We start from the raw sequence: 17635 nt of genomic DNA on the forward strand, positions 1-17635 counted from the left end.
TGGTGGCAATATCCAGAGTATTTCCAAAATATACAGTGGGTCTCAAAAAATCCAAAAAAAAGTACCATATCATTGTTGCAGTATCCATTTCCCATATTGGAAGGGGATATTCCAGTATCGATTTGCCATGTTGATATTGCACATTCATTTTCTATATGACTAATGGACATCTCAGTATCTATTTCACACAAAAAGGTTTGTTTTTCTGACAATAATCCTGTGTCATTTGGTACATACTGTAAAACATTGCATATTAAAACACTGAGAACCAATCATGAAACTTTGCTTCTGCTAGTCAGTTCTCAGTTTGCTGATGTGCACTCAATCCACAATTTAAAATTTCTTATAATCTATCAACATTTCACCAAGCTTAGGAACTGAGATTGCCCTTCAAAACAATATAATGATAAATATACCTTCACTTTATGAGAAAAAAAATTGAAAGAAACAGGCGCAACTAATTACACTCTTTTGCAAACTTTTTATTTCTGCCTCAGGAAAAACGAAACCATCATCACCATCGGAAGAAAACAACACTGTACGGCTTTAGAAGAAGATGGTTTGGAGATTTGACAGCCCTGTGGCAATTTGTCAGGGTCGTTCTCCATGAGCGTCTCGACATCGTCCCCACACTTCACACAGGAAATGATTCATCTGCATCCAGGAGAGAAGCAGAGCGCCATTTCTAAATTACCTATGAGTTATCTCCTCAATAACTTCTAATCAGACAGCTGCCGTTTCCTCCACTGTAAACAAAAGTAATTACAGTAGATGTGATGGATGGAAAGAATAAGACAGCTTCTGCATGCTCAGGACCAGTCTGGGACTCTGTAGAGCAGAACACTTTAATTAGGGATGGTCTAGCCCAGCACAACTGAATGAGTCTGACAAAGCACACGTTTCAGTTGCTAAAATAAGCCTCTGCCTATGCATTGTCTTTTGTTTTTCCCAAGTTTGGGCCAGTGATTTACTTCAGCGCCTCTGAAGAAGTTGTTTTGAGAGGCAAATAGAATCTAGCATGATATCACTTCATCCTGATTAAAGGTAATGAAATTCTAAATAGAATTTAGGAGAAAAATCAAATATGCAACCGCAGAGTCAAACAATAGCTGCAGTTTTCATTGGCCAACCAGGGACGTCGTTACTTATTTGCTCTTCAGTGCACTTGGTGATTGATCATTATTTATGAAATGTATAAACTCGGAGCAGATTGGGACACAAATAGACTCCATACCTTGTTCATATTCAATATTCTGTATAGGGACACAGAGGAGAGAAAAGATACTGCTCTGGGTGCTTTATTCACACAATATTGAGCTATCAGGTGAAGGAGCTGCTGGAAACCACGCTATTGTGTTAAACAAACAAATATAAATAATAAATACAGCAAATATTAATCAACATGTTACTACGGGAGTTGTGATTCCTTTTTCTATTATCTTTTAATAATTGCATTGAGCCAGATCTTATTTGTGGAGCCTAAAATGGACTGGCAGTGTCGGCTATTATACTGAAGATATTGGGTTGGGTCCGAGTGCACCCCCTGCAGGCCAATGTTATATTAGAGATGAATTTGGAATTTTGCTCAGTCGTAGACTGTGCTATTCAAAACGTCCTCATACCCTCACATTTGGCTGTGTGTAAGTGTCCTTCACAACAACCTAAACAATTGTTCCAAAAGGGAGTCATATGACTGCTCTCTGTGACCTCTATGTTTAAGATGTGGTAAATTTTAGGCAACTAAAACTAAAGTAATAGAGAGATCACCTTCATGGTCTAAAGAAAACAATACTTATTGTTATAGACGATGGAACGCAAACCTCAGTCTCCAGTGTCAGACACTCTGTGCACCCAACCTCCCACCCCAGAGGTTTTTGTGGCGGTGGAACAATGTCATGCCTTTGCTGCTGAGAGAGAACAATCATTATGTGCATGACCACAACAAACAGCTCATGCACTGAAAAACAATCTATGTAGTCACCCTGTGGTAGAGAGCTGATCCAAATTTTAAACAGTATTTTACAGTAGACACATTGCGACATGCTGAAGTAATTCTGTTTTACAAGAAGCAGCAGCTCCTTTGATTTTCACTGCAGCTCTGGGGTATCCTTTTTCTGTGGCTCTGCACGCCCTCCTCAGATTTGCTCCCTGCAATATACATCGACAAAGTTTGAAAATGAACCCAAGATGGAAGATATCGACCTGAATTAATGTTATCTTATGTCCCGACATGATGTGACACAGATAAGCGATGATTAAAGTTTAATGACATTACAAGAAAATGCTTTTACTACATTGTAAACCAAACATGCAGAAATGGATAAAGGGAGTAAATTGAACCAACGCGATTGTGTCCACAGGATTTAGGTGTCAGAAAACACTGAATCATGAATAGAGTTGGGTCTTTATTGATTAGGATTTGGGGGAAGAATATTTTAGCTGTAATTTTGTGAATTGATCCCCAGAACATTTCATGGCCATCAGTACATAGGTATCAGACTCAGTCATACTTTTTCTATGCATTCAGTATCATTAAGTATTAGGGTTGTATCTGCTTTTATAAAGCTGAGTGCATCTTAAGATTTTGTGTCATGGTTTGGCACAAAAGATAATTTCACTTATTTATTTTATTTATTCATTAATTTTTTGGTATTGCATGAGCTTTCCTCTTGGACCTTTGACTTAATGGACATTGATTATGAAGGTTTTTCTTTTGATGTTTAGTTTAGTATTGAGGGATCCTCAACTCAAGACCCTACATATCATATACTGCATATACTGTGTACGACTACAGGGGTCCACCTCTCTAGGTGCAGCTCCACTACCTGCTGTACCCACTGCACTTACATGTCTTTGATGTTTATTTTCAATAACAAACCACAACCAGCTGACCTTTTCTTTGTGTCTTCTTTAGAGACACACATGTATTGCTAGAACTTTGGCACAATTTCACAAAGCGATGTCTCACAGAATACTGATCAGTGAGCGTAACTGCTAGTTGAAAGTGCAGCGCACTGAAAGAGCACATGTTCATGTTCGTAGAAAGGGCATGTAGCTGTCACTCGTTCATTTGGCAAATCATGGTATTTTGATGGACTGCCTTGCCAGGTTCAGTTAGCACGGGGAGGGGGGATTTAGTCGTTTTATTTCAGTTTGAAGGAGCCAAAACTTGGATCAGTGCCAGCGTCAGTGGCCAAGTTTCAACAGAATAAGTACCATACATGAAATAAGGTCAGGTGCACTGTTCACCTGTTAAATATGTAGGAAGTCTTTGCAAATTTGTTAACTCATGCACACTGCTAGTGAGTGCATGTGTTTAATGTTTGAATTTTTTTTTTTTTTTTGGACCTTTTTTTTTCTTTTTCTTTTTTTTAGTGGCATCTATTTCTGATGAGGAAAAATCTCTCTTATCTATTATATCCAGCAGCACCAAAAAATGTGTGTTATTTCTGTTTTTGTGCTGTTACAGTATGCCAATAATATTAGCATAAAAATACAAAAATAAATAAATAAAATTAAACCACTTGTTCTTGCAATGCCTGTCCAAGTATTTACTCCCACCCTTTCATCTTCATGGATGGGCTTTAGCCCCTTATGCATGGATGGATGTACTCCCAACATGATGATGACTCAAGGTCAATGGCATATGTACCATTTTCTTATTACAGGAGAGTCAAAGCAAAACTGCAATACGTGTGTCTGTTTTTATTAATTGTGAATTATCTTGATTCAAGACACATTGCACTCATGAACTAAAGTAAGACCAGCTTCAGAACCAGGGGGATATATTTCCTATCATGCAAGCATGCACCATAACAAAATGTGTTTAAAAGCTCCATACATTTTCCTCTGCGTACCTTGATCTGGCAGCCCAGATGTGTTTTTTTCCCAGCCATGTCTTCCAGCCCCTCCTGGGGTCCCCAAGACCTTCCCAAGTGGACAAACCCAGAACACCTCCACAGGGAAAGAGTGCAGGAGGCGTGCAAATCAAACGCCCGTACCACCTCAAATGGTTTCTTTAGATGCAAAGTAGCAGTGGTACAACTCTGACCTCACTGTGGACATACAAGTTTCACATCTTGTCCCTTACGGTGAGCCAGGACACCATGTGAAGAAATTCTATTTCAACTCCTTCAATCAGTAATCCTATTCTTTCTTTACCCAGAGTTCATGATCTTAGGTGAGCTTTGGAACTGGTAAATCAGGAGCTTTTCCTTCAGTCTCAGCTCCCTCTTCACCATGACAGTCAGGTATAATGCCCACCACAATATTAATGCAAATCCGTGATCTTATTCTCTATCTTGCTGCTGTAAATATTAGTCGTCTTACGTAGTTTTATAACTAGCGATATCAAAAGGTCTGAAATGACAGCACTATCTTAAAGCTATAGAAAAAAAGCCCTTCAAGGAATTCTGTGTATATTCACAGCTGGTATTCTAGAAAAAAATTGGATTGAGGCTATATACTTCTTAGAACCTCAATTCTTTTCAATTCTTTTTTTTTTTTATTGTAGCTTGGCATGTCTGCCCTCCCAGCAGAAACCGTCATTGTCTGACTCTGTTAAATCCTTACGCCAACATCTCATGCCCACTAAGGCTGCTTGCCATTCAGTGAGGAGAATAAAATTGTTATGAATCCAGGTGCTTTTCTTTTTTTTATAGTTTTTTTTTTTTGTTGTTTGTTTGTTTCTTCTCCCACTTTCACATGATAACCAGAAACCAACTCTTCTGCCCTTGAAGAAGACACCCTTGTATGGATGTACGGCTTTGAAAATGACATGTGATATAAAAACAAGGGCCTAAAGAGATTTTTACAAGCTCTTTTATTTTTGATTCCTTCATTTTCACCCATCTATCCTTACACATTTTATTTACTGGCCTAATGTGGGAGTTCAAATAAAGTTTAGTATTTAAAATTTAAATGTGACATCTCATACACCACGGCTGTGATTAATGACAGATGGAGGTGTATTTGTCTGCATTTGTTCTGGTGCTCTCTCCTTCAACCCACAAAACCCCATGTTAGACTTGGAATAATTAACTCACATGCGTATGACCCATTTACACAAGGCTGCTGTCGCTTAACCCTTCTCACAGAAAACCCACCACACTTACACTACACCAGATCTATACGACTGGAATTACAGTACTGTATTTCAGAAAGGAAAAAAATGTTCAAATTTTAAAATGATTTCAGGTGGTCTGCAGTGTTTTATCCTCAGATTTGTCAGATGAAGTGGTGAAATTTTATCGTAATTCTCTTATTTGTTCACCTCATGAACAGTTAAGGGAGTAGTTTGACATTTCAACTCTCTTGCTGAGACAGATAGATGAGAAGATCAATACCACTCTCCTCTCTATCCATTAAATGTGAAGCTACAGTCGCCTTAGCAGCTTAGCACAAAGACTGGAAACAGGAGAGAACTAGCCTAGCTGTACCTAGCACCTCTAAAGCTCACGATTTAGTATTTTATATGTTGTTTCAATAACCAAAGAGAAAAACAGCTTCAGCGCCTACTTTTTTAACCAGGGGCTTAGCTTAGCATAAATGCTACAAGGGTAGCTGTTTCCCCTGTTTCCAGCCTCTATGCTAAAATAAGCTAACCATCTCCTGGCTGTAGTTTCATATTTAATGGCCAGCTAAGATAGTGGCTGTGATCTTTTCATCTAACTCTCTGCAAGAAAGCCAATAAGTGTGTTCCCCAAAATGTTGAGCTTTGATGTAATAACCTAAAATTTATATAATAATGTTTTATTCCCTCAAGGATTGAGAGGGGAAGAATCTGTTTTAAAGGGTTAGACCAGATGTCAAAGCCAAAGGGGTTACAGCAATCATATAATAATTCTACAGAAACCACATAATAATCCCAAAGTTATTATAAAAGTCCTTTCATCCCAAACTAGTAGATGCCATCTGGCTGTGCAGTGTATCGGTGTGAGAAGAGTACACACCATGACAAACAGACCTGTAGTCTGTTGTTTTACAAATGATTATGATGAAATTGGAATTTTACCTGAAGCAATATTTGTCCATTCATATGTGTAATATATAACATTAACATTCACAGCACCTAACCTGAAGAATCAGCAAGTGTATCGTTGGTATGAAGACTGTCATGCTAGATTTCGATGGAGACCCGTGTACTGAATACTGTTTCCAAGCATCGTAAAACAGTAAGATTATTAGCAGTTTCCCAACAAGTATCAGTCTCAGTATCAGCTTTCAAAAGCCCACATTTGTAGAACACCATCACACTTGCTTTGCCTGTTTTATGCTTGGCTCCAGCCTGTCTCTGCATACTAAATACATTATCGAACCTCCTCAGGAGAAATAAAACACAGCGTAAAATGCTGGCAGTGTTTGCTCCTTAAGCGGTGAACAAACCAAGCAGATCGTAAAAATGATGCAAGGATGCTCACGGTGAGCAGAATTCTTAGTTTGTGTTTACATACTACATTTACATCCAGAGTGACTACTGCCCATAGCCCAAGCTATTTACACGCACCTTTGATAACTTGTGATAGAGTATCCCACGTTTCCATGAATAAACCAATTACACAGTGGTCTTCAATCCTGGTCCTGGAGCCGGCTTTCTTTACTACCGTCTCTACTTAATTGCATTCACTTGGTGTCCCTGGTGTGAATCAGTCCATGATTAGACTGCTAGAATGAAACGAGCAGAGCTGTGAGTTTAGAGTACTTTGACTGATAGCCACAGACCTCAGGTGTCCCATCCCAAATAGAATATGGGCCACTAGCAAGTATGAAAGGGAAAGGCTGCTCTCCTCTCTATTTGACAGAGGTTACTTTTAATAGAGGGGACAGAAATTATTCATGTAACAGTAGTGAAATTATGTAAGAGCTGTACATTGCTAACATTGAGGTACGTATGTGTTAAACAAAAGGGAAAAAAAACTAAAAGGGGATAAAGGGCACACTAAGCATTTACTGTGTACTAGAATTTAAGGAGCACAGCTGGCCCTATTATACTTTAGTAAATCAAGTCAAATGCGGAGTAGCAGAAGTGCTAATATAAATCTATTGTGGTGTTTGAACCGTAGTCTGAGCTGAGGTATAAGAGCGAGTGGAGTAGGAGCATAGCTGTGTTGTTTTGCCATGAGTGTGGAGTAGCTTTTTGAAAAATGGGAGCACTGGTGTTCTTTCTCTTGCTCCTACATATTCTATCATCCTGTCTGCATTGATAACAAATTTTTTTTTTTTTTTGCCTGGCTTTATTTGAGCGAATATGACTGCTGGAGTGTTTGTTCAGTCTGTGTTTTTAGCCACAAACAGCCAACAGATGTGTTCACAATAACAACATGTACCAACAACTTCAGCACACATATCTTTGCCTGACTTTTGGTGCCCAGAGTCGACTCTCTATTTGTTGGCCACTGTTGGAGTTTCTTGATTGACTTTGTATGCACTTGTGCTACCTCTGAATTTCAGTAAGCACTGTACCTGTACATGCAAAGGCAGCAATCACCTTATTTGCTGTTGGACTGGAGCTGGAGCAGGTTTTCTCTCAGCATGAGTGGAGAACGGGGTGGGGGGATGGGGGGGTGGGGGGTGAAAGTAGAAAACCCAAAGCGGCTGCAGGCACAGTGATCACAGGACACTTTGAACGAGACTAGAAACGGCTGACGCTCAAATACTCTGCTCTCAGCATTTGAATCAGAGGACTAAAATCATGTAGAACAAAATCTAAATAAACAGTAATTTCACAGACCAATATTTGATATATTGCATGATATGTTATTTCATTTGATATGTTCTGTTGCTCCAATTTCATTCAGATTGTATCTACCATGTTTGAACATATGGATTTGAGTTTCCAAGATAAAAACCCTGTAAACAATAAATGAAAAGTAAGACTTTACTGGACTGTGTGGACTTTCTTTTAATTTTCAAATCTATTACTGTGTGTATATTTGGATTCAAGACTATTTAATCTGCTAAATTATTCTTTATGTGTGTATGTGTGTGTGTGATGCTGTCCGAGGCTTGGCTGTGGGGCAACTCAAAGCCCTGCCAAGTGTTTTATTTTGATAGATAAATAAAGATGTGGCATTAACATCTTAAACATTTATCCTCTTGAGCCCGGGTCTGTGAAAGGTGACACTAAGTGTGATCAATTACAGATGTGAAGGAAGTTAAGTCAAGAACTATTAACTTGCTGGAGTTGGCAGGTGTAGTCAGCAGAGAGCAGGTTTTCCACTGAATGCCATTATGTATTTGGAGATATTTAAACTGTAAATTAAACTTTGGTAATGTGGCTCCATACTTACAAATTAAGTCTGTATTTGGGTACACAGAGCTGCTGATTTAACCAAATAAAGCGTGAATCCTCCAAAGTCACAGTTTTTCTAGTTACAGAAAAACAAAAAAAGCAGTTTTTGATAGCGACCATGTGATTCATGTTTTTTTTTTTTTTTTTTTTCCCTTCTTGATTTCCAGTTGATGGTCACATGTATTTGAATGCTGCTAGAAGCAAATGTAATTTGGAATTAGGGACAAAGAAAGGCTTGACAGACTTCCGAATTAATGAGGGTTTGGCATTTGCTCCTTTTGTCTCATAAGAATGGTTTTAATTTAATTTATGATTTGATTTCCAAGGTGTACATTGAGCAGGGTCTATAGAAAGAGTGAGCTGCCGAGCTTCACCAGACTTCCTTCAGTTATACTTGTTCTGTTCTTTTTCTTCACAAACATATTTTCACTGGCCCTCTGTCCCGTCTTCCTACACTGTAAGATTTAGAAGTCCTTGCAGACATTTCCGTTTTAGGGGACCACTGATTCCAGTGCTCACAGTCAGAAGAAAGAAAATGTCTTCAAGACTGGCATTTTCTTCCTTAAATCCCATGACATTTTTTTTTCCAGTCCCTGAATGAGCGAATGAGCGCTTCTCAGAGAGGGGCCAACCAAATAAACCCCTCTTTGGGCCTAGAGCCACTAATCTGTAATTTAATTTCAGGCGGGTGTCTGGGCCATGAGGACACGCAGCAAGGTCAAGGGCTACTGTACAGAGAGATCTGCACAGTTGGGCACAGCCTGGGGTTTGATCAACAGTCTCATCCAGCTTAGGAAGAGGACACACTATGTGTGCGTGTTCCTGTGCATGCGAGTGTGTGGGTGTGTTGGGGAGGTATTTCTGCACTACTTATACAAGTCAGACTTGATGCAAGGTAGCTATTTCTCGTATGACAGCAACAAACAATCACAGAGAAAATCCATTATTCAAAACAAGTAAAATGTTTGGGATGACTGAGCATCTGCAAACAGAGAGGGATTAGCCCTAAAATAGGACTGCGTCTAACTGGGAACAATTCAACTTGTCAGTGTTGATCTGCATGTAAATGAAATATTTGTATTACTCTGACCATAATTCATGTTTTACTCATTATGTAGAATAGTCTATTTGGCAGATAAATCAACTAATGGAAAAGTGGAAGGATGAATTTGAGCAGCATGGCTTATCCTATGGTTGAAGGAATGTCTGTAATAAACTCTACCTTGTTCTGCCTGAACAAGCACAAAGTGGCACTGGGAATGGAACCAATAATTACCAATGACCAGGCAGTTTCACCATGTCTCTTTAATGTAAATAGGCACTGGGTTATCTGACACAAACGGCTTTGGTATTCCTACATGGACATATGGCACAGGGACTTGCTCAAGTACCTAAAAAAAAAAGCAATAAAACAATCTGTATAGGCTGTAGCCTGCAAGAGATAAAACATTCCACTCCAGCAGTAGCAAACTAGCTGAGATCGTCTGTGTTCATTAAAAACAATTTCTTACATGTAAGGCTGTCAGGTCAGTGAGAATATCAGGGTGTATCCCATGCACCATTTGCAGTTTGTTGGAGCTTAGCTGGCATTCAATTTCAATTCCTTCATGTTACTGAATATAGGAGAGCGGCACACACTGACAGGTACAAGTTACTCCAACGACAGACGCTAATTAGCAAGTGCAGGAGTAATGGGAGAGCCAAGCTCTCTCTCTGGCAGAGAGACAGTGATGGCAACTGAGGCAGGGTCATCTCTTTAAGTGTCTCTGGCACATGCCCCATCGCAGCCCATACACAGTGATGTCAGCGACAGAGAAAGGATCCTGTCACATCCAGTAGTTTTCAAACAGAGCTTCTCTTTTGCATACTGCATAGAACACAACCCACTCAGCTGCATTCACTCACTGCCGTGGCCCTCCATTGACAGAGAGGGAGGGGAGGGCAATAGAAAATAATGGCACATGATATGTTTATGTGTTTTGATGGAAACTCGGGGGGAAAGTCTTAGAAAGAAGATGATGGACTCATCTTCTGCTCAGCGAGGCTTTGACATTCTGTAGGGGACGTTGGAAATAGTCTCCAGGTTGATGGATAGGTGGAGTGGGATTACCCGCCAGACTCATCTCTTACCCGCCGTCTGGCCCAGACTCCTGGAAAAAGACACAAAAACACAATATGTATAATATCGGGCTGTTCACCATGGGAGAGGTTATTAGCTTTGGAAAAAAAATGAAACACTGCAGGGTGGTCACAATAACCAGCGGCTAACCCAATAACAGATAAACAGCGTTAATCCCACTGATAATATTTGGTCTCATGTGTAGATTATTAATAATTTTCTGCCGTTATTATTATTATTTGTAACAGCAAAAAAAATAGTAATGAAAAATAAATGGCGAAAACAAGCAAATTTAGCACCTTTAAATTAACATATACAGCAAAAGGAAGCTGTGTTTCCAAGATGCGACAAGCTCAAGTCTTTCTCCATCTAGTCATCCTCGTCTCTGTATATCACAAGTGTCTTTCTGAACTTCTAATGCTTCTCCTCACTCGTAGCCCCTGTGGACCACCCCACCACTAGCACAGCGAAAGAAATTGTTCTCCCTGCATCATTAAACAGTTTGAATTAACTTGGTTGAAATTTAATTATGTCACACATGAAGCTCTTCTACTTGAAGCCTTTAAAAGCAATATAGTCAGCTATATGCTTGGAGGTCCAGCTTTTAGATACATTATTCAAGGCAGTCAGCTATATCTGCATGCAACTGGATTCTAAAATGAATACAGTGGGCTTGCCCATCAGGACAAATCTTTTTATTTCTGTTTCCTGTTGAGATATACAACATAAAAAAAACTGCCTTGTGGGAGTGGAAATTCTGCTCATGCTCTTTGTTCCATTAAGACTCTAGCTGCTTGTCTAAACCCATCATGAATCTTTACTTTTGATTTACATATACTGTAACTTGAATAGCGCTGACCCTGTGCACTCAGTAAACAGATGTATTTTCGTGTTTGAAACACTCACTGTGTCTAGCCTACTATTTTATCACAGGAAATACAAAAATAGGTCTGTTAGTGAGCTTCTCCTACCTGGATAATTGACACTCATTATCATGCCTTTATTACATTTTTACACATGACAGGCTGGTGTGATGTGGATAAATCCTAAATGAAACCCTAAGGGCATTGCCAGCAGCTTCAAAAGTAAAAACTGATACAGTTATAAAGTCACTGCAACTGAATGATAGGAATCTTTGCAAATTGCAAAGCTCATTGCAACAATATCTGTTTTATGGAGCAGGGCTCTTCCATTTGCTCTCTGTCAGAAGGTAATCCAACTTGCCAACTTAGTCATCACCCAGATGAACAAAACACAATTTTCACACATGCATTTTCTCATCAGATCCCTACATGCCCCTGGAGAGATCTAAGGACATGTCTCTCAAAGAGGTGTCATGCTGGAATGAAAGACCTCTACCTTCACCCAGACACTGGATGAACAGCAGAGTCAATTAAAATATTTAAAAAAAAAAACTGAAACAACCACCCTGAAAAGATTTTTTTTTTTCTCTGGGACTGTTAACACTGGCAATCAAAAGTAAACTCCAACTTAAGTGTTTAACAGTTTCTCTCTGTCTGAGAATCCAAAGCAGCCATGGCAGGGCAGCACCGCTCCTCCACTCCAACACCTGAGACGCAGGCTGATGGACAGATTCATTTACAGCAGGTTCACGAGATTGCACACTAATTTACTCTGGCGATAGGAGATTGTTCACGTAAAAGATACAGCGGCACAGTGGATTCAATCTAATGAACCATTGTAAAGCCATGCCCTGCCCGTTTCTTTCCTAATTTACATTGAAATGTAAGTGCCATATCTCATTCTCTCTGTTGGTAACTTCCCCTTCAAACACCAGGCATGGGACTATGAAAGTAAATGTTTGTGAATAACCTTGGAGAAGCATCCAGGATAATGAGAAAGTGGCTTAACCTTGGTGATACTTAAAGATCATTACCAGATGATCAAACACACCATGACAATTTAACTAGGCGAGAATGGATAATTATGAGGTACAATGTATACTACTCAAAGAGGATATACGGACCTGCTTTCATGGATACATTTACATTTCAACAAATACCCTACAAGCCTTAAAGCAGAGGGCTGCAATAGAAATAGGATCCCATGGGTCCTGCAGGACACAAATAGTGGAGTGTGGGAGATATTTAAATAGCCGTTAGTATCATCAGCGTAGGAAGAAATATAAGAGGCTATTATTATTAGGCTTAACCATGCGTGTAAAAACATAGCCTTCAAGTAAACTGTATGGTTTATGCCTCCAACGATGCCACCAAATAAAGTCGAAAAACTGCATTGTGTCTCTCTTTCACCAGCTCCCTCTTTTTAGAATAAGTTGTGAAGTCAGTTATACAAACATAAGAGAAATTACAAATTAGCAATCACAATGTAAAGCTGATAAATAAATAAAAGCAAAATCACTGCTGCTTTGAAGTCTCACATTCGGGCACCTGATTTGTTTAATGTTTTTTAAAGGCTTTTAATAATGATTGTTTTCAGGTAATGTGTTCTAAAACCTTAATATTAAAAGGTAAACAGTTTCACATCTGAGAAGTATATTATATATTTTCTTGCTGAGAGTTAGATGAGAAGATTGATATCACTCTCATGTCTGTAAACATGAAGCTAGAGTTAATATCAGTTAGTTTAGCTTAGCAGAAAGACTGGAATATGGGGTAAACGGCTAGCTGGACTCTGGCTGAAACAAAATCCTCCTTCTAGCATATTAGCAGTTAACTAAATAACACATTATAAGATGTTTTGTTTGATCGCTTCAAAAAGTAAAGCTTATATACACAGGAGAGAGGATCGTGCCACTGACCTGTCGTGGCCCATAAATAGTCTGGGCACATACACCCTGAGTGTAAAACCACAACTAGTTGTTATACACTTTGTTTTTTTGTAAAACTGGTGGACAAAGCTAGGCTAGCTGTTTCCCCCTGTTTCCAGTCTTTGTGCTAAGCTAGCCCAACAAACTGCTAGCTGTTGCTTTATATTGATTGTGCAGACACAAGAGCGCTTTATCTAACTCTCATCAAGAAAATGAATTAGTATTTTTTTTTAAATTTCTATTCCTTTAAATCAGCGTTTCTTTACAGTGATACATTTCATTAGGGTTTCTTTTTCCCTGCAGGATGGGCCACACAGTTACTTAGCAGAAAACAGTGTTGCAGAAATGTGTAGAAATTTCTGCAGGAGCAGGACTATATGGAATTGTCCAAAAAACTAACAAAAAAAACAAACAAAAAAAAAACAATGGTCCTGTGCAGTGATAATTCACAATGATCACTATGAATGATGCAGTAATCCAGTAGCTCTTGTTACAGGCCTCTCCACTTTGTCCCAATAACAATAAGCCAGAGTGAGGTGTATGACAGGTCATTCTGTTACCACTCCATTGTTATTCCAAAGCAGGAGCATACACCACACTCTAACAATCTTTATCAGCTCTTTTTCTATGGTTGAGGTACCCCACCCTCGACCTCTCTCCAAAAGCAACCTGCAGCCCCCTGGTGTTAATTATAAGACTTTTCCCCCCAGAGCCTGGGTGGGACGTGGAAGTGCATTAATCTTGATTCTTCACTTCAGTCTAAAGGATCGTTTGAAGAGACTCCTGTGGTAAGCCCCAAAGGCGAGGTGACTCAGTACCAGGAGAAAGGTAGAAGGAGGGGAAATAGAAAGAGTCACAGTTCATTCTGTGCTCACACTGGGATACTGGCCACCTCAATTTACCCTATACCACTTACACTCTTGGCATGTTAATCTGGATGAATATTTAGGGTGACATGCCATGACCATCTTCCACCTGTGTTGTGATTTATTTGTTTGCTGATGCAGCGTGAAGGTGACTGTAACCTTATATGCTGAACTGAGCAGAGCTGAAGGACTGTGACATGGTTACGTCAATGAGTTTACATTCAGCCCCATTTCATTTCACACTTCAGCCTATTGTGGGTCAGTGCCATAGTAACACACACTATATATCTTTTTGCTCTTTTAATGATTTTTATTAATGTAAAATTACACAGTTTCATGGTGTGTAAAAATAGTTTGGCACCCATTTTATAGCAATAAGCAACTGCTGCCTGATGCACAATTACTGATATCCCACTGTGTCTCTGCACCTTGTTGTTGCCAATGTCACAGACTGTAAAATAAAGGGATGGAAATGACACAGACAAATGTGTAATTGCTTAAAACAACTCTGCAGACCGGAGGCAGCGATGACAAAAAAGGCTGTAAGTGATAATAAGTGACTGGCCTGAATATACAGGTTGTTTGAGATAATGTCCAACCAGAGGAAATGAGAGTAAAATTATCATTTTAACTGAATGACAGCTTGAATATTTACTGATGCACAACTAATCAGATGCATGTGACACAATAAAACAATCACATCTGATGCTTTAGCTGTAACAAGAAAAACTTCTTTCCAAAAAACATTCTCAAGTCAGTGCCTTTCAACATTCAAATTTAGAATGACTTTGTCTGCACATTTGATCATGGTCCTCCTTATCTCATTAGTTTATATACTTCTACAGTAAAACAAAAAAAAAAAGTTAGGTAGCATGCAAAGACGTGAATATTTAAACTCCCTCTGGCTGAGCATGTGCAACTTCACGATAATGTGTACACACTTCAGAAAGCTACACATAAAAGTCATCTCGCCACTCAATAAACAACATATTTAGCATATTTCCATCCCAGTGGGAGGACTGTTCACTGTTTAGGTTTGTGCCATCTGTAAATTCTCTGGTGCAGAACATATTCTCTTTGATAGCCATCCTCTGTGAACAATAGGCTGGGATCCATTTAAAAACGCCAGCTCCAACTTGTGACAAGACTAATTTAGGCTTAAAAAACTGAACTCCAGGCATTGTTGGTTGCTGCAAATGGGACATTTCAAATGAGCAAAAGTTCAGAGAAACCTAGAGGGAGACTCAGATATCATGAGGCTCGGGTTTAATGAATGGTCAGAAAGTGCTGTCTTCATGGGAGGGAAACTGACAGCAAGCGTCCTGATTGACGAATATTAAGTGATGCTAATATGCTATGACAAAAGCCACGGCCTAGTGGCCGCACATAAAGCAAACCATGTCATTACCATGGAGCTCACAACAACACTGCAAAACATACATGCGATGCAGGGTCAGAGGTGCCAGTGGGTGTCCTTGGGTCTGCAAGCATGCAACATTTAAGAGTTATCATGGAGACTACAGATCAAATGCCTTTTGCTTTTTACATTAACATTTTAAATGCTCCATTAGATGCCCATGCTTTTGTACATCAAGCCTCAGAGAATATACATTTAGTGTCTATTTTGATCATCCCAATAATTGCTTTACTTTGCTTGTTATGTACTTTTTATGGGGCTTTTTTTTTTTTAAATCATCTATACATTGATGGAATATCTCAGCATCACAATGTCCCAGTTGTGTGTATTCATGCACACACTTCCGTTTGTGTGTGTTTTTCAACATGACCACATCGGTGCTCTTGTACACAGTCTCTCATCTGCATTATGAGTAATCTATGGTAGTTAATTGAGCCCAGAGGCAGTTGGTTTCAATGAAGGCTCCTGTGCTTTTCTGGCAGAAATAGGAGAAAAAGAGCTCTCTAGAGAAGGCAGCTCTCTGTGGAGAGGCAAACAGAGCAGAACTCCTACCATGTTCATTAGTTGTCATTGATCACTGATTCAGTCGCTGTGCAGCTCCTACCACAGCTCGCATATTACCAGTTTCATGTCATAAAAATTAATATAAAGGTAAGAAAGTGGAGCTAGCACAGCATTTTACTTGTTATATTTTATTTTTCACTGCACTATTTTGATGTGGATGGATGTTTGCCAAGGTTTTCAACAGTATGCAGAGATTGCTACACAGCACACTTGTCCATTCCACAGTTTTCTGATATCAGTATGAGCCACTATATTCAGTTATTGGCTTCCCTCAGAGGCTATCATCGCTGCAACCTATTCCATCACAGGTGATGTACTGTAGAATGAGGCTGCAAGGTATAAAAATGTTGATAAATGGCTGAGACAAGAGCATAAATAATGCAGAGATCAGAGATACTGGAATAGTGAGTCAAATGCCACTTCAAGACACCCCACACCTCCCTGGAAAGAGTCCATCGTAAGTGTCCTGTCTGACATCATCAGTGTCTGCTAGGCCTCACCTGCCACATACAGCAGGGAGGAACTAGAGAAGCTCCCTTCTGTCTCTCCTACACCTCCACTACTCTTCCCACCAACTAAATAAAATCGGATCATCTAAGGGCTCACATCCCATCTCCTACACCTGGCTGCAGCAGCCTTTTAAATACACTTAGACTAGTTTTCTCCTTTCAAACTTCTCTCTATTTTACCCCCTTTTATCTTTTCCCCATCCTTTGAAAAAGAACTCCCTATGTGCAGTCTGTACTTATAAAACCATGACAGAGTAAACCCTGAGCTATTATTGCAAAAAAGTGTAACAATGAGATATATTCTTAGTATGACAGTACGGAGTTTAAGTGAATATATAGGGGTGAATTAAATCAATATTTCACAGCTGTGCTGAAGGAGCTGGGAAAGTGCCATTATGTAGCACTAATTGCACCTACAGGGTCTATTTTAAAAGAAACGTCATCTGCATTCTCATTGGAATTCATCGAAAGTCCTCAGGTAGATGACCGGGTGGTCCATGCTGAGTTTTCTTTATTCCCTTCATGTCTACCTTTGAATATTTATTATCTTCTCATTTGCAGCCATCTCTAGCTAGGCCAGGGTTCTGCACAGTACTATTCCTTATTGCCCCTTTACATATAAAAAGAACCAAAGAGACTTTAAAAAATCTTTTTAAATTATGAACCCAGGTCTTGTAAATCAATGCAGTTTTTCACCTGAGAATTTGTAAGATTTCTTTGGACAATATTGCTTCTAAGATACTATTTTTATGTCAGATGAGTCAGTTGTATAATTAATGCATTTAGCTCTACAGCCCAAAGAACAATAATACTGACGGCTTTTTCCAAGTGCTGCTGGGAACCAGCATTATTCAGCCACTGAGGTTATGCAACAATCAGTGAGTATCCTTCCACTGGCAAAAAAAAGAGGAAACTTCAAAGGAAAAAGCAGAAAACTGGAAAATAACAAGTGACTCACACTGAAGCATCATTAGCTTTTGGACTATTGTGGATTTTGGCCCATAATTATGAAAGTGGTCTTGACTTTGACTTAACTCTGTTGGGTGAGTACGAAGAGAAGGAAGGAGAACCACCACAGC

At 39.4% G+C, this 17635-nt stretch overlaps 1 protein-coding gene across 1 annotated transcript in view; it reads right to left on the reverse strand.

Moving 5' to 3' along the window:
* Window positions 1–9577: 9577 nt before the first annotated feature.
* The window catches only part of cd276 (CD276 molecule), a 64692-nt gene continuing 56634 nt past the window's right edge, over window positions 9578–17635 (reverse strand). The window contains exon 8 of the mRNA XM_056394878.1: window positions 9578–10440. The gene's annotated coding sequence lies outside the window, so the exon portion shown is untranslated. The remainder of the gene's footprint in view (window positions 10441–17635) is intronic.

The sequence above is a fragment of the Seriola aureovittata genome, chromosome 1, assembly GCF_021018895.1.
Source record: "Seriola aureovittata isolate HTS-2021-v1 ecotype China chromosome 1, ASM2101889v1, whole genome shotgun sequence".
Lineage (NCBI taxonomy): Eukaryota > Metazoa > Chordata > Actinopteri > Carangiformes > Carangidae > Seriola > Seriola aureovittata.